The sequence below is a fragment of the Balaenoptera ricei genome, chromosome 9 (genome assembly GCF_028023285.1).
Source record: "Balaenoptera ricei isolate mBalRic1 chromosome 9, mBalRic1.hap2, whole genome shotgun sequence".
Classification (NCBI taxonomy): Eukaryota; Metazoa; Chordata; class Mammalia; order Artiodactyla; family Balaenopteridae; genus Balaenoptera; species Balaenoptera ricei.
Window position 1 is genome coordinate 56,219,285 of NC_082647.1, and position 21,873 is coordinate 56,241,157.

At 39.2% G+C, this 21,873-nt stretch overlaps 1 protein-coding gene across 12 annotated transcripts in view; it reads right to left on the minus strand.

The window, feature by feature from the left end:
* The window catches only part of MTERF1 (mitochondrial transcription termination factor 1), a 589,841-nt gene that overhangs the window by 260,387 nt on the left and 307,581 nt on the right, over positions 1-21,873 (minus strand). For 9 of the 12 annotated variants that reach the window (XR_009505037.1, XR_009505034.1, XR_009505033.1 and 6 more), the window contains one exon: positions 16,372-16,632. The exons of the other annotated variants lie outside the window; for them this stretch is intronic. The gene's annotated coding sequence lies outside the window, so the exon portion shown is untranslated. The remainder of the gene's footprint in view (positions 1-16,371; positions 16,633-21,873) is intronic. 12 annotated transcript variants of the gene reach the window in all.

Consider the following 21,873-nt stretch of genomic DNA (forward strand, 5'->3'; position numbering starts at 1 on the left):
AATCTTTTCCCTGGTTTCCCACATCTTTCCTGACCCTGGGTTTGGGGGCATCTATTATGATTCCTCTTTTTGGATTACTAGAAGATAATCCAGAGGTTCCCCTACCCCAACTCCGAGGGGAGTGAGCTTGACTCAATTCCCTGACTTTGGAATACCCACAGTTCTGAGAGAGCTCCCTCCATCAGACCAGACCTGTGGGATCCTGTTGGCTCTGATCCCATTTAGTCAGAAAGGGAGTTGGGGTTTTCTGCACTCAACAGCTAGGGGAATAGAGTGGAAACCTCTCAGAGAACTCTGAATTCAGCTTCCCTTCCTCACATAAGAGGTCAGTCCTGCAAGAGCAAATGGAGGCCTAGAAGATCGTTGGGGGGAGAATCAAACTCACTGTTTCATTCGTTTACTCAGTCATTCATTAATTCAATAAACATTTGTTAAGTTTCCACTATGTGCCAAGCATTGTGCTGGACGTTAAGATGCTGTTAGGTCCCCCATGTTTGTGTTGCTCAAGAGGATGTGGCTAACACCTATCCCATATTAACAGGCTCGGAATAAAACCACTGCACAGTGTTGCAATTTTATTTGGCCAACCAACAATCAAAGTGCATGATTGTTGCCATGACCCAGATGTCAACAATGCATTGCTCAAAATGTCACAATGACAGACTGCTTATAAAAAATGTAATGTGTAAACCTTGGTCAGAATGTGTGGTGTCAGGACAATGTCCAAGTCCATTATCTCTCCCTGTGGTTGCTTCTAATGATTATTCTGGGATCTGCTTGCTTCATGAGACATCACTGTAAGAGCCCAAGGGCTGACTCGTCCCTTTATCATCATTCAGCTTGCGGATTCTAATATTCACTATGTGTTTGACTGGCTTATCTGCCTCTTGCCTGGAAACTCAGTTGAGAGGAAATCCAAGATCACAAGATGATGGAACAGATATTTAAATCTCTTAGTACAAGTGGCTGGCTTTGTTTTCCTTTGTTTTATAAAAAAGAAAAGCAAGGCATAGCGGCAACTGGGTAGTGTAGTCTGTAATAGGACCCACATGTTTGGGCTCTGAGCTGAGTTTCCCTAAGAAGAAACAGAGGCATCACAGTAAGGAATAAAAATCCATGACAAGAGGAGAGTAATAGAGTGTGCTCACATAAAAATGCGTTTTGAGTATGTCTGCCTGGTAGCTTGGAAAGGTGACAAATAGTGTAAGGCTTCGAAATGAATAGAATTCTAATGATTTCACCGTGGAAATGCTACAATTGCTTACTTTCAATGGTACTGCAGGTAGACACCAACTTAAGGGCACTTGTTCATAAACGCAATGTAGATTGCATAGTTTGGCAACTGAAGAGAGAAATCCTTTAGATAAAAAAAATTTATAGGGTTTTTAACGGGTAGCTTCACTCGATCAGCCATTATTCCCTCAGAAGTCTTTAATAACTCTGTGGTATCTTTAATGAAAAGCTTTCCTTAACAAAGATATCGTTACTTTAAAAAGACAATGTTTTTATACTAGCCTGAAAGATAAAGAAAAGCTATTGAAAATCAACTGAAGAACCATGGGCATGTTGCCTTCCTGTGATTGCTAAAGATTTGGAAGAATTTCTGCCTAAACTGCTAAATTTGTAAAGATTTTCATAATAGTTTTTGGATTCAGACCAGCTTCTGCTCAAAGCACTGAAACAGCCTAAAGGGGGTATGCAGTACAAGGACATGATTAGGACAGTAGTTTTTTAACTTGAGAGCAGAGAATCACTGACTACATATTCCTTCACATATATCGCTGGGGGAAACACTGGATCTTTGCTAGGTGAGCAGATAGCTGCCCAACTTCCTGGGATATGAGGTGAGAGAAACACCACCAAAACCCAGCAGTGTTACACTAGTGGTCTCATCAGTGCTCCCGATCTAGACTAACAGGAGCAGGGGTTTGTAATGTGGGCCATGTTCTACCGTTTGACTTAAGAGGAACACAAGCATTGCTAGTGGGAACGTAAATTGGTTCATCCACTCTGGAAATGAGCTTGGCAGTATCTATTAATATGATGCTGAATATACCTTATTACCCAGACATTCCATGCCTAGGTAAATATCCAACAAAAATGCATACATATTTCACATGTACAAAAATTTTCATAGCAGCACTATTTGAAATAGCCTCAAACTGGAGACTACTCAAATGCCTATCAACTGTAAAATGGACAAATTGTGGTAAATCCACAAAAGAAAATACTACACAGGGCTTCCCTGGTGGCACAGTGGTTAAGAATCCGCTTGCCAATGCAGGGGACACGGGATCGAGCCCTGGTCCAGGAAGATCCCACATGCCACGGAGCAACTAAACCTGTGCGCCACAACTACTGAGCCTGCACTCTAGAGCCCACGAGCCACAACTACTGAGCCTGTGAGCCACAACTACTGAAGCCCGTGCGCCTCGAGCCCGGGCTCTGCAACAAGAGAAGCCACCGCAATGAGAAGCCCACGCACCGCAACGAAGAGTAGCCCCCGCTCGCCGCAACTAGAGAAAGACTGCACACAGCAACGAAGACCCAACACAGCCAAAAATAAATAAGTAAAATAAATTAATTTAAAAAAAAAAAGAAAAGAAAATACTACACAGCAGTTATTACTGCAACTACTTACAACAATATAAATATTAAATGCAAGAAGTCAGGTACAAAATAAGTCCATTTTTAAGGTTCTAAACAGGACAAGTTATTTTATGATATTAGAAGTCAAGATAGTAGTTACTCTTAGGAGGTGTAAGTGACAAAAGGAAGGTTTCCGTTTTTGATCTAGGTGTTGATTAAAGGGGTGATGGAGTTTTTGAAAATTTACTGAGCATTTTTCTACATGTACATGTCTTAGTCTGTTCAGGCTACTGTAACAAAAATACCATAGATTAGGTGGCTTATAAACAACAAACACTTATTTCTCAGTCTGGAGACAGTGAAGTCCAAGATCAAGGCACCAGCAGATAAGTGTCTGGTGAGAGCCTTTCTGTTTCGTAACAGCCATTTTCCACTGTGTCCTTGCATGGAAGAAGGGACAAGGGAAATTTCTGGGGTCCCTTTTATAGGGTCACTAATCCCATTCATGAGAGCTCTGCCCTCATGACCTAATCACCTCCCAAAGGTCCCACCTGCAAATACCATCACACTGGGAATTGGGTTTCAACATACGAATTTGGAAAGAACACAAATATTCAGTATGTTTTTCTTCAGTGAACTCCCTCCCAAAAGATTGATGCAATAAAAAACAAAAACTTTCCTACATAGCAGAAATAATAAATATGTAATAGAAGAAAAGATCCCATTACAATATCATAAAAAGTACAAAACACCTATACCTAAGACCATACCTATAAGAAATTTTCAAGACATATTTGGAAACAAGAATTTTTGAGTAAATAAACAAATGTATATACAATGTTCATAGGTAAGAAAACTCCCTGCAGTTCAATAGCTCAGTCATGCCTGCAGAAACTTGGCTGCATCTGTGAACCACCCTTCTGTGGTCCACCCCATTATGGGAGAGCAATGCCAGCTCTGGAGAGCAGAGTGGGTCAGATTCAGACTGCAGAAGAATCTCACATTCAGCAGAGTTGGAGGCAGAACTGGTAAAATATAGGTATCACCTGACATTCTACTTGATAAGATAGAAAAAGAAAGTGAAATTCTCTCATCAGTGTCTGTGTCTTAATGTGTATAATTTCTACCTCATTATGCTTTTAAAAAATATTTATTTATTTATTTATTTGGTTGTGCTGGGTCTTAGTTGTGGCAGGTGGGCTCCTTAGTTGCAGCTCGCTGGCTCCCTTAGTTGTGGCATGCACGCTCCCCATTTGCAGCACGCTAACTCTTAGTTGTGGCATGCATGTGGGATGCAGTTCCCCAACCAGGGATTGAACCTGGGCCCCCTGCATTGGGAGCCCGGAGTCCTAACCACTGTGCCACCAGGGAAGTCCCCCTCATTATGTTTTTAAAAACAATCAAAATGCGGTATTGTCCAAGAGAAAATGGCTCTAATTTTAGCAGAAACTAAGACAAATGTCATGCCCTACTAGATAGCAAGACAGTCATAAAACTCTAGTGGTTAAAACAGTGTGGAATCATCACAGGAATAAACAGATCAATGACAAACAATGAGTTAAGAAACAAATCCACATAAATGTAGAGATTGCATTTAACATGTCTTGGTGGACCATTCATTTATTTTATCATCAATTTAACTATATTTACTAAGATAGGCACAAATTATAAGGTGTCAGGCATACTATTTCTATTCTTGCTTTATCCCCAATATGGTTGGAATAATGGGTTCAGCTGCAAGAGAAATATGCTGACTGCCACATTGCCTTATTTAATCTAATGTTCACTCAGGTGTCAATAAAATACCTATATTTTTCTCTTCTCTCTATATTTTTTAATTTATTTGTTCTATGTATAAAAAATTACATTTAGCTAATATTATATATGATTCCTAAGAAAGATAATAGAAGTTAACCTTGTTAACACTATACTCCCACCAAATTCACAAAAATTGAAAGCCTGACAATAGCAAATATAGGTGATGATATGAGGCAATGACAACTCTCACACACACTCCCTGTGGGAGTGTAAATTGATACAATTACTTTGAAATTATCTAGTTACATTAAATATATGCATAACCTGTGACCCAGCAATCCCATCCTTAAGTATGTACTTTTTTATACTGGTGTGCCAGGAAATGTATACAAGCATGCCCATAGCAACATTATTTCCAAAATGCAGAACTACCTACATTCCTACCAACAGCAGAGGGATAAATGAATAGCAGTATAGCATATAAAGGAAAATCATGCAGCAGTGAAAATAAATGAATCTCAGCCACACACAGCTGCATCATATCAAGTGACAGAAGCCAGACAAAAAAGAACACATACACTATGAATCCATTTATATAAAATTAAAAACAGGCATTATTACACTGCAGTGTTTAGAGGTATATAATCAGATGGCAAAAGTATTAAGAAAAGTGAAGGGTTGATGACCATAAATGTCAGGTAAGTGCTAACCTTTGAAGGAAGGAAGAGGATTGGGACTGGGGAGGAACCCATGGGAGCCTCTGGGGTACTGGCAATGGTTGGTCTCTTGACCTGGTTCATGGTTACACAGGTGACACTTATTAAACACATCTTTAGATTTTATCACTTTTCCACGTGTGTTATATTTCATTATTCTTTAAATATTTAAAAAATAAGTCAAACATTTTAGGTACTTTTTCTTGGTAGGCCAAGGACATCTGCCTCTGGACCACGACTTTCCTCACCCTGTGGTTTGGCTTCCCCTGAGGCCCAGAACGCCTCATGATTCACGCTCACTGCATGCAGCACGCTGTGTTAAGAAATAAATAACTCATGGTCCTGAGATACCCCGAATTTCACATGAAGCTGAGCTAGCTCAGCAGTCAATATTTTAGAAATCTGGATTTATTTCTCCTCATAGGATATACCATGAGTCTGTAATTGACTTTTTTTAAACTAAACTTTTAAAATGAATCTAGGCTGTTCAAAGTATATTTTTGATCTAGTGAAATACTGAGTGCTGTCAATTAGATATTCTGAATGTCATCTGTTTGTTATCATTTGTTATCATTTAGTAATGTGATATGCCTTGTATATCCACTTTGGGGGCTTTTTTTATTCCTTTATTCACCATTATTGCAAAATCTATCAAATGTGAGCAAAAGCAAAGGCAACTTGAATGACCCAAAACTGAGATTTGAGCTGCCAAAACAAGCAGTAAAACAGTTTTTACTAGCTCTAGTGATTGTCAAAAAGATATAGTTATAAACTTTATTTCAAGTAAGTTTCTGAAAGATCTGGAAATGTGATTATCGGAATGTAGATTGTACAGAACTTTATGTCCCCTGATTATTCACAGATGCAAATTATCATGCGATTGGAAGCATACTAAGATATTGCAAACATGTTCTGAGGTTAGTAATATGCTGCCTTTGTTACTTTAGGGTCAGTCTGCTCATTCTTTCCAAAGCAAGAGCCTTACTGTTTGTATTCTTTCATAGATGGGGAATGATCGGGTAAGAATAAAACACACCAGAACTGTTAATCACACTTCCTACAAAAGAATGGAATTTTTGTAGGGAGACAGGTAAAATGGAGTCACTTTTTTCTTTTGGAATTGTTTGATTTTGATTAAAAGAATATTTCATAATTGTATTGCACCTCATATTTAAATTTCATATTAAAATCAAGATAAATGAAATTGATCAGCTATCCCCACTGCATCTTCTTTGCATGGCTGGCTCCATTTTATTCTTCACATATCATTTAAAAAATCATCTCCCTTTCTCTCTCTGAAGTAGGTTCTTCCTATTTTTCTCCCTCATAGTACCCTTTCCTTCCACTTTGTAGAATTTATAACATTTTAATCACATGTTTATTTGATTGTTTATTTTGTCATCTCTGTGCCCCATGGACTCAAATGTCCAACAGGGTACCACAGTGTCTGTTTTATTCACCATACAATAGCCTGTGCCTAGCACACTGCCAGTCATGTAGTCACTCAACTATTTGGTGAATGGATGAATGAATGAATGAATGAAAAAATTATCAGATTGAAACTACCAGATGAAAACTACCATCTTATTTTCTTGCACAAACTATGAAGTTGGAATCCCAGGTATGAATTCATTCTTGCATTATTTTGCTAGACACTTGCTTATAGTACTAAAGGGAGCTCAGCACTGGGAATCAGCATCATGGACTCCATCTGGCTGTCGAATAAACCCACTGTGTTAAAGCAGGTTTCACCTTAGGTCAGAGATGCATTTCTCCTCTCCTAACTCCATCATCTTACACACTAACACTCACGTCCTCCTTCCTCCCCACAAAAGCAACATAATGAAGATAAATAGGCATTTTACAGACAGGTAATCTCATGATAACAGATCCCTGTTATTTACACCAGCAAAGCCATTTCCACGGTGTCAGGGCTTGCCTGCGCCCACCAGGGTCGGATTCTGCCAGTCCGTGATCTGTAAAGGTGTAGGGTTCATTAGGGCTCTGAGAACAGCTGTCCAGGACTGCTGGAGATCAGATTACAGGATCTCATTAACTCGCTCTCCTTGCCCGCTTCAAGCCTTTTGTCAGAACCAAGACCTATTATTTCAACATGTCTGGTATCAAGAGGGCCAGAGGCTGAGAGTTTAGTTTTATCTACTTCTGGTCAGTATCATTTTAAAGTGCATGCTAAGTAAAAGCAATACCAATCATGTTCATTGCAAATGTTGCTATAAAATATAGAATTGTTTCATATCACCATGCAACTAGTTCTTGTTTAAAACTTCCTCGTTACCTAGTTAAAAATGACACAGTTTAAATCGTGGTTAATTTTACAATAATCTGTTAAATATGGAGAAATTAATAAACTCCTAGGACTTTTTATAGTTTTATGTTGCTTTAATTTTTTTAAAGTTTGGTTTGTTAACTTATCTGAGGAATGAAAACAGCATGAGCATTATTCAAGACATGTGTGTTTACTTGGGGTTCATTCAGCACAACAGGCTTAGCTCAGAGAGTGGGCCAGCATACTGGTCTTCTGCAAGAATCTGCTGTGGACAAGTGAGGATGATTGGAGAATGTTCCAAGATAAGGGGAAAATATGTGTCCAGGCCTTGAGTTAGACAGAATATGGAGGGATCAAGAAATAAAAAGATGCCCTATGCTGAAGGATAAAGTACAGAGAGAGTAGTGAAGGCAGAAGAGGAGCAAGGTAGGTAGAGGCCAGATTATGCATGGCTTTATAGAGTGTGTTAAGGACACTGCTCTTTAACCCAAAAGTGAAGGAAGGGACTTTGAATAGTTTTAACTGCACATGAAAGTAGGAAGGTAGGAATGTGGTCAGAATTGTTTTTTGAAAAGACACACAGACTGGATGAGGAGGAATTAGTAAAAGTGGGGCTGGGATGCTATTGCGGTGATCCATGGTGAGAAATCATGGTAGTTTGGATTGGGCTGTTGACTATATAAAGGAGAATGGAAACGAAAGGATTTAGGACACTTTTAAGACATAAAAGTCTTTATTATCTTGTTAATGAATTGGTCATGTGATGCGAGGAAAGAGGAAGGGTCAAGAATGATTTTTACATAGCTTTTCAGCAACAGGATGAATGGTCATGCCATTCACTGAGAGAGATCACACTGGAGAAAAACACATGTGAAAGGAAAGAATGAATTCAGGCTTACAGATAATGAGTTTGAGGTCCTTATATCCAAGAGAAGATGCTGCATAAGCAGTTAGAATTCGGTCTAGGGCTCAAAGGAGAGGTATGTCATCAGCACCGGTAACTCAGGTCATGGGAATGGATGAGGTGGCCTGGCAACAGAATGTAAAGTGAAAAAAGAGGGCCTGAAACTGAGCTCTAACAAGCTCCAACATTCAGTGGTCGGAGGAGGAGAACTGGCAAAGAGGCTGAATAAGAGCAGCCAGAGAGGTAGAAGCAAAACATGAAGAGTGGGGAAGGGGGAGGGGGAGGCCAAGGGGAGAGGGGGTTTTAAGATGCAGGGAGCAATCAGTGGTGGAGGGGTGGAGGTTAATGCTGCTGAGTATCAAACAAGATGAGAACTGGAAATTGTCTGCTGGATTTAGCAATGTGATGGTCACAGGTAACTCTAGAGAGAGCCATTTTGTTAGATGGCTCTTTGTTAGATAGATGGAACAAAGGCCAAAATGAAATGTGTCTTTAGAGGAGTTATGGAATGTGAAGAAATGGAGAAAGTGGATATAGAGTTTTGACAAGTTTCATTGTGAAGAGAAAAGGGAGGGCTAGCAGATAAAAGGGAAAGCAACATTAAATGGGGCTTCTTTTCTTATTATTAAATAGGAGAGACTGGAGGGTATTTAATATTTAAATATTGATGGGAATAGGCCAGTTGAGAGGGAGGGATTGAACAAACAGGAACGAAGAGGGTTCACTGGTTATATGTCTAAGGATGCACGCTGCTGCCGGTATCACCCTGCACTAATTGCAGACTCCCCCTATACCTTTCTTCTGGGCTATGGGTAGATACTACAGAAAAGAGTCCCTCTATCTGCCGAGCACTGCCTCCAAGTTCAGCCTCCTGAACCAGCAACCTCCACTTTGGCCAAGCCGTTTGCTAATCCTTCAAATTTTAGTGGGCTCTTGCTCTCTGAGATCAGTCCAGTCCAGCCCTCCAAATTTACCTCTCCTTTGCTCCAGGACCATAGCTACAACCAGTGCCTTAGCCATGGATCTTGGGACCTCATCCTAGGTCAGAGCCCCAGGCTCTTCACTTGCCCAGGATGGCAAGTGAAAGGAATAAACACTAGACTCACAAAATATCAGTACTGTCCAATAGTTGAAAATATTTGCCCTGTATCATAGGAAGGGCCTATGACCAGCCTCTTACTCCATCTTAAAGAACACCCAACTTCAAGAACAACCTACAGTTGTAAGCCAATTGTTGTGCATTGTTGAGATTCCATCCCAAGCCAGGGCCCTCCCTATGTATGCTTCATGGATTTTCCTCTTAGTCCTCCCTCTAACTAGGTTTCCATTAAATTCAATATGGCCATCACTCCCCACAAAATCTAGTCCCATCTGTTTTACGTTTCTTTCTAGACTTTTTAATGTCCTAACTTACTTCTTTGGCAAAAATATTGAAAGCTGAAAGTTGTAGATAAAGATTTGTGTTCAGGAAACAAGCTGTCAGCACAGATGTATGGCATAATTTTTAGCAAAAGTTCAGTATTACCTTAATGTGTATTCAGGGAAAAATCTATAAATATAATGTTCACTCTAAATAGGATCATAAAACAATAGAATATTTTCATAGCTTCTTACCCAGACATTGGTTTGAGGCAGTATTACACTCTATTATGTCTGATTCTTCTGTGATTACTATAATGAAGAGAAGGAAGAGGGAAGGGATGGAGGGAGGGAGGGAGGGAGGGAAGGAAGGAAGGAAGGAGGAAGGGAGGAAGGGAGAAAGAGTGAAGAATTCTGCTTTAGTTTTCCCCCTAACAAATTAATAAGCACATGGGCACCTGGTTTAAAAGTCCAGAGTCCTGTGATATTTCTTTTGGTTTCCCCTCTGCTCACCTCATGCTAAGAGGTAGCACAACACAGTGATAAGATCATGGACAGATAGATAGATCTGGGTTCAAATACCAGCTCCATCTATGTTCACCTTCCATGAGATCTTGGGCAATTCTCTAATTCTTTGAGCCCCAGTTTCTTCTTGAAATGTTTAATAATATGAACCATGCTGGGTCACTGTGAGGATTACAAAAGATTAAGTGTGCAAAGTAAATTACATATCAACAAATGGCAACTATTATTGCAAAATGGACGAGACCTAACACATGCATGCTGGTCTATTTCCTTCATGAGAGAGGAATCTAACTGGAGTAAGACCCACTAATTGCAGATATAACCATTCACAATAAATGAAGTCATTCACACTCAAGTTGTGACTCTCATAATGGAGGGGGCCCAATGCTCCTTAGTATGATGATGTCAGCATTACGGTTTCCCATGAAATATGCTTTCTTCACATGAAACTAGACTGTGAGGTCTTTGGGGGGGGGGGGCTGGAGGGGTGCGGTGAGTGAAAATGAATGCTTGCTTTGATGAATATGCTTTGATAAGCTTTGATGAATATGCTTGCTTCTTAGGGCCAGAGGAAATCAGCCACAATTCTCGCTGGTAGGGAAAATGAATCAGACAGGTACTTTCTGTCTCTTCAACACATAAACCCAGAGCATAAATCCGCTCTGGAGTCTGCAAAGCCTGAGAAGCTTCAGTTCATAACACTGGAAAGAGCATAAGGGAGGAAACTCCAGTGAGGAGCAATAGAGATTCCTGAAGAGTGGGTGTGGATACTGGACTGGGGGTCTAGAAGAAGGAGCTATAGGACGACAGGAGAGGAAATTGGGGAGAGAAAAAGAGGGTTGGAAAAGGGGGATAATCCATGTGGAAAACATCTTCAGTCTGAAGGTCTGAGTCTGTTAGCACCCTCCACATCCTTCGGTGGTAGGAGGGAAATAGAAAATCTGGTGTTCCCAGGTGATAATTCTCAGTGAGACCTTCCTGACATTTTCTTTTTTGCTTTTTTTTTTTTCTGCAACATCTTTTTTTTTTGGATGGAATATCTTTTTTTTTTTTTTAACAGTTTATTGGAGTATAATTGCTTTACAATGGTGTGTTGGTTTCTGCTTTATAACAAAGTGAATCACCTATACATATATATATATAACCCCATATCTCCTCGTCATTGCATCTCCCTCCCACCCTCCTTATCCCAACCCTCCAGGTGGACACAAAGCACTGAGCTGATCTCCCGGTGCTATGCAGCTGCTTTCCACCAGCCATCCATTCTACATTTGGTAGTGTATGTATGTCCATGCCACTCTCTCACCTCATCCCAGCCCACCCCTCCCCCTCCCTGTGTCCTCAAGTCCACTCTCCACGACTGTGTCTTTATTCCTGTCCTGCCCTTAGGTTCTTCAGAACCTTTTTTTTTTTTTTTTAGATTCCATATATATGTGTTAGCACACGGTATTTGTTTTTCTCTTTTTGACTTACTTCACTCTGTATGACAGTCTCTAAGTCCATCCACCTCACTACAAATAACTCAATTTCGTTTCTTTTTATGGCTGAGTAATATTCCATTGTATATATGTGTCACATCTTCTTTATCCATTCATCTGTCGATGGACACTTAGGTTGCTTCCATGTCCTGGCTATTGTAAATAGTGTTGCAATGAACATTGTGGTACATGACCCTTTTTGAATTATGGTTTTCTCAGGGTATATGCCCAGTAGTGGGATTGCTGGGTAGTATGGTAGTTCTAATTTTAGTTTTTTAAGGAACCTCCATATTGTTCTCCATAATGGCTGTATCAATTTACATTCCCACCAACAGTGCAAGAGGGTTCACTTTTCTCCACACCCTCTCCAGCATTTATTGTTTATAGACCTTTTTATGATGGCCATTCTGACTGGTGTGAGGGGATACCTCATTGTAGTTTTGATTTGCATTTCTCTAATGATTAGTGATGTTGAGCATCCTTTCATGTGTTTGTTGGCAATCTGTGTATCTTCTTTGGAGAAATGTCTATTTAGGTCTTCTGCCCATTTTTGGATTGGGTTGTTTGTTTTTTTGATATTGAGCTGCATGAGCTGTTTGTATATTTTGGAGATGAATCCTTTGTCAGTTGCTTCATTTGCAAATATTTTCTCCCATTCTGACGGTTGTCTTTTCATCTTGTCTGTGGTTTCCTTTGCTGTGCAAAAGCTTTTAAGTTTCATTAGGTCCCATTTGTTTATTTTTGTTTTTATTTCCCTTTCTCTAGGAGGTGGGTCAAAAAGGATCCTGCTGTAATTTATGTCATAGAGTGTTCTGCCTAACTTTTCCTCTAAGAGTTTTACAGTGCCTGGACTTACTTTTAGGTCTTTAATCCATTTTTAGTTTATTTTTGTGTATGGTGTTAGGAAGTGTTCTAATTTCATTCTTTTACATGTAGCTGTCCAGTTTTCCCAGCACCACTTATTGAAGAGGCTGTCTTTTCTCCGTTGTATATTCTTGCCTCCTTTATCAAAGATAAGGTGACAATATGTGCGTGGGTTTATCTCTGGGCTTTCTATCCTGTTCCATTGATCTATATTTCTGTTTTTGTGCCAGTGCCATAATGTCTTGATTTCTGTAGCTTTGTAGTATACTATGAAGTCAGGGAGCCTGATTCCTCCAGCTCTGTTTTTCTTTCTCAAGATTGCTTTGGCTATTCTGGGTCTCTTGTGTTTCCACACAAATTGTGAAATTTTTTGTTCAGAGACTGGGACAGTCTGAGCCTTCGTGTGGCCAAGTCAGGAGCAGCTGGTCAACGGTCCCAAAGTGATAACATGTCAAATTCCAAGAACGCTTTCTGCAGCACCCGAGCAGTAGTCCCAAGCAGCTGCTCTGCTCAGCTGCAGCACTCTGACCAGGGAACTCGGTGGGACCCTCAAACGAGGATTTCTGCCTGCCCTAGAGCCTGACTTGCCCACCCAGGCAAGGAGCTGAGGAGAGCGTCTCCCAGCCCCATCTCACCAGAGGAGCGGACCTTCCTGACGTTTTGTAAAAGGAATGTGTGTACTTCCTTTGAATGCTGGCCTTTGAGTTTCATCTGGGGAAGACTAGCCAGGAGAGGAGTGCATGGGACAGGAAGGGTCATTATCTCCCAAACACCTTGTAGGGCATTCTCTGGCCACCCCACCAAACACCCACATTCCCACACACCATTAATCACCACAGAGGGACCATGAGCCAGCTGTGGCTGAGACTACTCACCAGGTAAGAAGCAATTTCCTCCCTCAATCCACTATGAGAGGGAAAAAGATGGGGCTCTATCATTCCAGGATTATATGTTAGTTCTTCCTTGATGTGATTAGAGAATCTTTCTGTCCAACATCATAGCTATGTTGTTTGGCATGACTTCTTCCTCCCACCCACCTTCACTGCCAACTCCTAGCAGCCTTGCTTCTCCTTTAGTCCCAAACCTTGCAAAGCCTTCTCATTTCCACACAGGATTCCTACTTTCTCCAGGTATCATTAACCAGGCATCTAATCTGTACTTAATTACATTTCAACTAAACATACACATACCTAATACATATCTATTTCCTCTCATCCTTCCATTGGAAAGAGATTTTGAAGTCAGTAATGATTCGTGGTGTGTGTGTGTGTATGTTTGTGTGTTGTTAATTATATACTATCCCTATAGAAATAGAGTCCAGAGTAGCAAGGAATAAGCTGTAGCAGTTGTTATTGAGAAAGTGTGAGGTGGGGGTGGAGAGAGAAGAGATTTTTAGGAAGCTAATGTGTTGATGCAGAGGCCTTGAAGTGATGGATGGGTAAAGAGAAATTTTAAGTTATTTTGCTGTGTGATACACCCTTTAAACCCCATGCCACTCATCAAGAATGCCTTCAGAAGTCATCTACATCACTCTTCTAAGCCTCCTAGAATTGTATTTGGGTTTTTATTCAGTTGTGATAGCACAATCAGACCACAAAGGGATTCTTCCATATTTGTGTTAAAATTAGGTATAGGCCAGGATAGCTGGGTTGGAGGTCAAAATAATTCCAAGCAAAAGCCCAGAAAAGAGTGATTAAAGAGGCTTGGAACCATCAGATGGCCATGCCACATGTAGGTTAAAGATCCTGACTACTAAATGGGGGAAAGCATGGGTCCTAGCAGCCCTTCTGGAGCTATAGCTTGCTATAAATCCCTCAAATTTTTATCACCAATCCTAGATTTATTTTAATAATCCATCGTCTGGATCAGAGCTTCACCAGGACTGATCCTAAATCATAATCAGGAGTGTGAGGCCAACATTTTCAGCTTTTTTTCAGACATTCCACTTGGTGGCCTTTCTCAGACTCGGCATGTGCTGAACCGAATGCAGCATCTTCACCTTTCCAAAGTCCCTGTAGTTACCCAGGAAACCAGGAAAGAAACATGGATTCCTCCTCTCCCTCAGTTTCTACATCCAGTTGGACAATCTGTTCCGTTGTTTCTAACTTCCTAAGTCTCACTATATTTTGTCCTTTTCTCTTGAGTGTATTTCCCCTGTTTCAGATTCTCATCACTAGCTTCCCACCTAGTCTCTCAGCTGTAACCTCCTTCATCTCTATTTCACCATCTACACTGTCAGCAGACTGATCTTTCTAAAACAACTTGATGGCCCCTCTTTGTCCACAGGATCCAGTATAAACCTGTCAGCAAGTTTCCTAACTTACTTTATTTATGGTATACACTGACTTCCCCTCTGGCCTCACGTCCCACCACCTCATAATCCATGTTCTTTCACATTTCCGAGCTGTGACTTCTACCCGGAATATACTGTGCTCACCTTGTCTGCCTGCAAAATTTGGCTCAAATGTTAGTTTCTCTGAATCCTTCCTTGATTCCTCTCAACTAAAGTCATTTTCTTTCTTCTCAATAACCCCACAGCATTTTGACTGTGAGGAAGTACGGGATAAGGACTGTGTCTTATTTTTCTTTGGGTCCTGGTACCTGAAATAGTACCAACCACATAGAAGTTTGTCACTATTCATTGGGTGATTCAATTTAATGCTATATCTGAGATAACATGAACTTGTTTCTACATGATAATCAATAAGTTATTAAGATAATTAAAAACTAAACAAAGTGCAAGCTAGGAATAGAAAGATGCTTTCTTATTCTGACTAAAAAACAAAAAACAACCAAAAACCTATAACTTATACTTAATGGTGAAATATTGGATGCTTTCCCCCTGAGATCAAGCATAGGGCAAGGATGTAAATTATCACCATTTCTCTTAAACATTTTAGTGGAGGATTAATCAGGGAAATAGGGAAAGAAAAAGAAATAATAATATATGTAAAGTACATTAATCTATATGTTAGAGGTTAGTATCCTTTACACACAAATACATATGTATATATAGACAATAAAGTTCTCTTCACATATTAACTTCATTATTCTTTTGAACTGGGCTTGTATCTATAGTTTAAGGTCCAGCCAGGCATTTCAATCCCTTTTTCCAAGACTGCTCAATATAGCCTCCAGTACTATAGGATATGGTACAGTGCCAGAAACAGGGAAGCTGGGTTGATTCCCCATGGAGAGAGCTTATTCAGCCTGTGACTGGTAAAAAAATCTGCTTTTTTTTTCTTCATGTAATTTCTTTCAAAGACAAGTGACTTTTTCCATTCTTTCAATTGAGATATAATGTACATACCATAAAGTTCACCCTTTTACAGTGTACAATACAATCAATTTAAATATATCCATAAGGTTGTGAAACCATCATCACTGTCTAATCCCAAAACGTTTTATCACCACAAAAAGAAACACTGTACCCATTAGCAGTCATCTCGTCCTCCACTCACTCATCCAGCCCCTGGAAAGCACTGAACTATTTTCTGTATCTATGAATTTGCCTATTCTAAACATCTCAAATAAATGAAATCATACAATCTGTGGCCTTTTGCGAAAGACAACCGATTTTAAAGGAAAATCAGTAACATTGTCAAGTGGAATTTATAACAGATATAGAAGTATTGAATAAAAGGAATGACAATGATAGCATAAAGATCTAGGGTGCGGGTATGTGGCAGGCAGAATGCAGCCCCACAAATCTCTGAGCCCTGTGAATATATTATATTACATGGCAAATGGAATTAAGGTAGATAATTGAAACAGGGAGATCATCCCGTATTATTTGAATGGACTCACTCTAATCATGTAAACTCTTGAAAGTGGAAGAGTGAAGCAGAAGAGTGGGTTGGAGAGATGTGATGGGAAAAGGACGCTACTCACCACAGGTTTCTGGCTTTGAAGATAGAGGAGGATGGCTACAAGCCAAGGAATGTCATGGCCTCCAGAAACAGAACGGTATTCCGTTTACAGCCAGAAAGAAAATGAGAATCTTGATCCTACAACCTCAAGTAGCTGAATCTGCCAACAATCCGATTGAGTGGGAAATGGATTCTCCCTCAGAGCCTTCAGAAAGGAACAGAGGCCTGCCACCACTTTGGTTTTAGTCTAGTGAGATCCATGTCAGAATTCTGGCTTCCAGAACTAGAAGATAATAAATTTACATTGTGTTAGCCTCTAAATACGTGGTAATTTGTTATGGCAGCAATAGAAAACTCATACCAAATGTTGATGAGAACATTCAGCAATTGGAAGTCTCAAAGATTCTGGTGGGATTGTAAAATGGTACAACCACTTTAGAAAACAGTGTGACAATTTCTTATACAGTTAAATATAAACTTACCATGTGACTCAGCAAATCTTAGGCATTTACCCAGAAAAGAAACTATATGTCCACAGAAAGACTTTTACATGAATGTTCATAGCAATTTTATTCATAATAACCCCAAACTGAATACAACTTAAATATCCATCAACAGATAAATGCTATACTCATACAATGGAATATTATGTAACAATTAAAAAGGAAGAACTACTGATACAAGCAACAACAGGGATGAATCTCAGAAACATTTAGCTGAGCAAAAGAAGACAAAAAAAAGAATACATACTGGGTTTGTTTTTTCCCCCTCCATTTCTTTGAAGCTATAGAATAAGCAGAACTAATCTGTAGTAATAGAAATTAGATTATTTACTGTATGTAAATTATATTTCTGAACTCCCATATTCATTTCTGTGAAGTAATGGGGTAGACCAAATCAGAGGTTCTCAACCCTGGCTGCACAGTAGAATCACTTGGGAAGCTTTTAAAAAGTACCGATGTTCAAAAAAAAAAAAACCAAAAAGTACTCATGTTCAGGTTACATGCCCAAAGATTGTCATTTTTAATTGTCCCTGGTGTTGGGTGTAAGCACTGTCAGTCATTTTCTTCAGAAACTTTTTAACTAATTCTAATATGTATTGTTTTCACAATCAGAGCTTTGGAAAGTTATTGAAGGAAAAGTCTGCAGTTTTATCTCCATGGAAGTTGGCCTCTGGTCTCTAAGAATAGCATCATTGATAATTGGACCATGGCTTAGAAATTATGAAAATGTTGGAAGAGTTGCCTAGAAAGATATAAGTGACAGAGAGTTTGCCAAAATATTAGATGGAAGTCATCTTCTATGAAGAATAGTCAATAGCCAGTCCCAGCTTTCTTCACCATTATCCCAGACTAAATGGATGTAAAAGATATATTATCCGATTTATAGAAACCATCTTCTGAGAAAAAATAATTAGAATATACTTGAATTTTTTAAACTTTGAATTCATTTTGAATTTGTACTAGTTCAAATTTCCATTTTTATATAATAGACCTAACTGGCTAGGAAGCTGGCTGTTTCTTTCTTGATGGCTTATCCAAGAGGCAATTTACTTCCATATCTAGGCTCTTAAAATGATTGAGGCACCTATAGAAGAACCTTGTCTGCTAGTTCTCAGTGAATCACCGGGAAGACTCATGAGTTTAATGTTTTGAGGCGAGTCAAAATTGCAATCCAATTTGGTAATTCAAAAAATGATTATTTTTTGTGGATTATCCAGACGCCCTCTCCCTTATTTCTTTGGTTGTTTGACCACCATTTGTCTATTTCTCCATTGGAAGAGAGGCTTGGACACTTGAGGTCATAATTAAACAAATCTGTTCATTTGGAAAATAGCTCCATTTGTGGGAAGAAGTAGAAACTGTTTCTTAAACGGTTGTTTTAGAATTGTTCTAAAATCATTTATGACAAGCTCTCCAAATCTTGACGCTATTGATGTGAGTGGTGTGTGTGTGGGGGGTGTGGAAAGGGGAGGGGAGAGAGATGGCTATGATAAACAGTAGATTCTTTCCATAATTCAAACCTGAAACATAGGACTAATTCTATTTTTAAAAGCGTTATTTGCCAAAATAGCTTTTTTATTATTATTTAACCTGCTACCTCTTAGTCATGGAGTAGCTATGAGCACAAGTCAATGTCATTCTTTTAAAAATTATCCCAGTGGGGGCCATAGGGGCCTTATGAAAGAAAACCCACACTTGTACAATAACATACGGTCTAACAAATTCACAATTGAGTGACTTCTCTTGCAGCTGTGGTTCAAATTATAGACATTTCAGATGTTTAATGGTGACTTTAATTTACTGGGAGGAAGTGTATGCTGAGCATCTGGAAAGACATGATTTTACTTTAATCATTTTGATTTAGGTGACTGTAATTACAAGTATCATCATGGTCTATGGAGAAAACATTGGTTTTACTGTTACTTGCCAGGACTTGTTTCTAGCCTCCACCAGGGTATTTTTTTTCTTGGACCAAGAGGGGTTAAATCACCCTCCTGAAAGTTCCTTTGCTATTTAAGTGCATGGCATGAGCATGGATTCATAATAATGGAACAAACTGGTGAATTTGTTTAGCCAAACTGATAACATGTTAAAAGGTTAAGAGTAGTGGTATTTAAGGTAACTTTAAAAAGCAGCATTCATCTGCCCCAGCAATTTTATAGCTAAATAGGTGTAGCAACGTGAAAGATCTAAGAATAACAAACTGTTTCTCTCTCTGACTATGCCAGTAGTTTTGTGAAAAGCCCCACTAGGTATCCTGCCAAGAAGGCATTAAGTGTGGAATGGGGCATATGCCTTGCTCTCAGTTCTTCAGTCAATCTATTTCCTGTTTTAAAGGCATAGAATAGAACGGTTAGAATAATCATTTAACTCTAAATCCAAAGAAGAGATTTAAACTCAAGATCAAAATATCTCGGCCAACCAGAGGCTTTTCAAACTAGAGAGAAGATCCAGGAGATATGAATAAACATACTTCAATATGGAGAAGTATGCATGTCACACGGTAGGTACTCAGTAAGTATTTATTGAATGAACAAATGAGATTCCCAACCAATCAGAACTTTATTAGAAACTGTTTGTCTAACAGTTCTAGAATTTAAACATATAATATCTTACAAATATGAGCAAGTCAGTGGTCTCAAAAATAGGTAGAATCCCCCAAAGACACTTCTCTATTGAAAAGATCCAGCTTTGGTGCTAGTTCTGCCAGTGTTACTTTACACCTCCAGGCTCTCTGAGTCCATATTTTTTATCTGTAGTATGAAGACCATAACATATTTTCTTTCTACATCACCAGGTTGTGGTGAAGATCAAAGGACCAAATAGCAATGCTTCATAAACTGAAGGATGTTTAAAAATGCAGTGTTTTCTATATTATCCTGTTTATGTTTTTCCATAAAAGATGCTCCCTTTGCCTCTGTTCCCCTCCCACATACATATTGATAAAGGTAATTGAGATCCAGTCATTGCATTTCTTCTGGACCTTACAAATGACAATGCTTTCGGTCATGGGATCATTTAGAAAGGCTGTACTTAGTTATTTCAGAAATGATCAGGCCCAGTTCTGTTCAGGTGGATTTGTTCTCTCTTGGGTTATCTGCTTTGAAGCAATTTCTCTCCTTATTTGCAAGGGGAGATAGCAGAAATTAAAGGACACCAACATTATATTTTCTTAGAGTTAAAAAGGGCACGAGAGACCTCAGCCTGGACCCTGCTGTTACCTAAGCAAATAGGGAAAAGTTCCTTGGTTATGCGAGACCACACATGCAAATAGCAAAACTGGGCATTCCTCGGGTCCCTGTCCAACGCTGTTTTCATTACCCTGACGTAATTAGTTTGACTAATAAAAATGCTTGTGGCTTAGAAGGGTTAAAGGCCTTAGTTAAAATGGGGATGATCATTTCTCCCTGTCCTTCCTATCCTCTTCTTTGCCTTGGCATTTGAGAAGCAGCATTAGTTGAGAAGTCCCAGAGCCTATAGTGAAGACATTTAAAGCTGGGAACCATTATGCAACTTCTTGGTTCTGTCCTTCAGATCCATTCTTGTAGAATCCATAAAACACAGATTTTATGAAGAAAAACTCAATATTAGATGCTTTTAATGTCTTGACTTAAAAAAAAATTTAACAACTTTAATATACTCAAATTAGAGTATATTCTGGATTGATAAATTATGGAATACTTAAGGGGATTTATGTTATAGGAATTTGAGCTACATATTCCTCAGATAAAGGCATCATGGTGGCAGTCTCTCAATATAAATTCTTCCCTAACCAATTAGTTTACCAATCATGCTCACTCCATTCACTTTGCCAGTGTGTGGTTTAGAAAAGGAATGTGACTTGATCCTAGCCAATGATCTATGAGGGAAGGTCTGCTAAGAGGAGCTGGGGTTTCCAGGAAAGACTTCCTTACTCCTAAAAAAATTCACGCGGAAGATGTGGTGTCTTTATGTCCTGTGGACAGAGTTATGTCTGGATGCGATGACGCTCAGAGATGCTGCAGCCATCCTGACGTCCACCTTGGGAATGAACCCAAACTGGAAGCATTGCAGAGCTAGGGGAGATGTCAGAGTGGAGATAAAGCCCTGAGAAACTGTGTCTCTGGGAAATAATAAATTATTTAAACCACTTTAATAGAGTTTTCCTGTTAACCTGTAGCTGAAAGCATCTTAATTGATAATTTGGGTGACAGAAACTCTAACTTTATAATTGATAACCCATGCTTACACTCTCACCTCTCTGAAAATGTTTCAAAACATGTAGCTTGTTGATATATGGCCAGTCCCTGTAAACTTCTCTGGAAGGAACTGTGGATCTCAGAGGAAAGAAAAAATAATTTTTATAAAAGCTCATCTTGAATAATCGACCCTGCTTGCTTCAGGTGGGTTGGATAAAGGATAAAATTAACCAGATGGAAGTGGGGGTAGATCAATCAACAAGTCTACTGAGTGCCCAGCATCCTACCAGGAATTTAATCAAGAGTAGGTAAATTATTTGTATTATTTTCATGAGAAAGACTGTTTGTACTCAATTATCTGTTTCTAAAGGAAGTATTCTTAATTCCCAGCCTGATAGCTCTTATGCTGTTAGTACTTGGTGCAGAGAATGTGCTTGATGAATTTGTGTTGACTTTTCTCTGCTAGCCAACATGAAGGCAGCCAGCCCATGCCAAAATCAGCACTAAAACTATTTCTCATGAGTAACAGCAATAATATTCTTTTCCTTTATAGAACCTTTAATCCACGAATCTTAAGCCTATGTAAACATTTGCTTAACAATATACTCAAAATCTCAGTATTTAGTTAATGGGGAAATTCAACTAGATGCAAGAACATGGAAATAAAAATAGAACCCAGAACCTTGACTCATAATGGTCTTTCAATACTATTGTCCCTGCCTAACCATTCAAGGAAAATCAAAAATTACAGAGGTTTCAGCAAGATAAACAACTAAGCTTTTCCAACCCCAGCTGATGATTCACTATTTCTCTTTTCTTGCTTTTTAAGATTATGTTTAATTT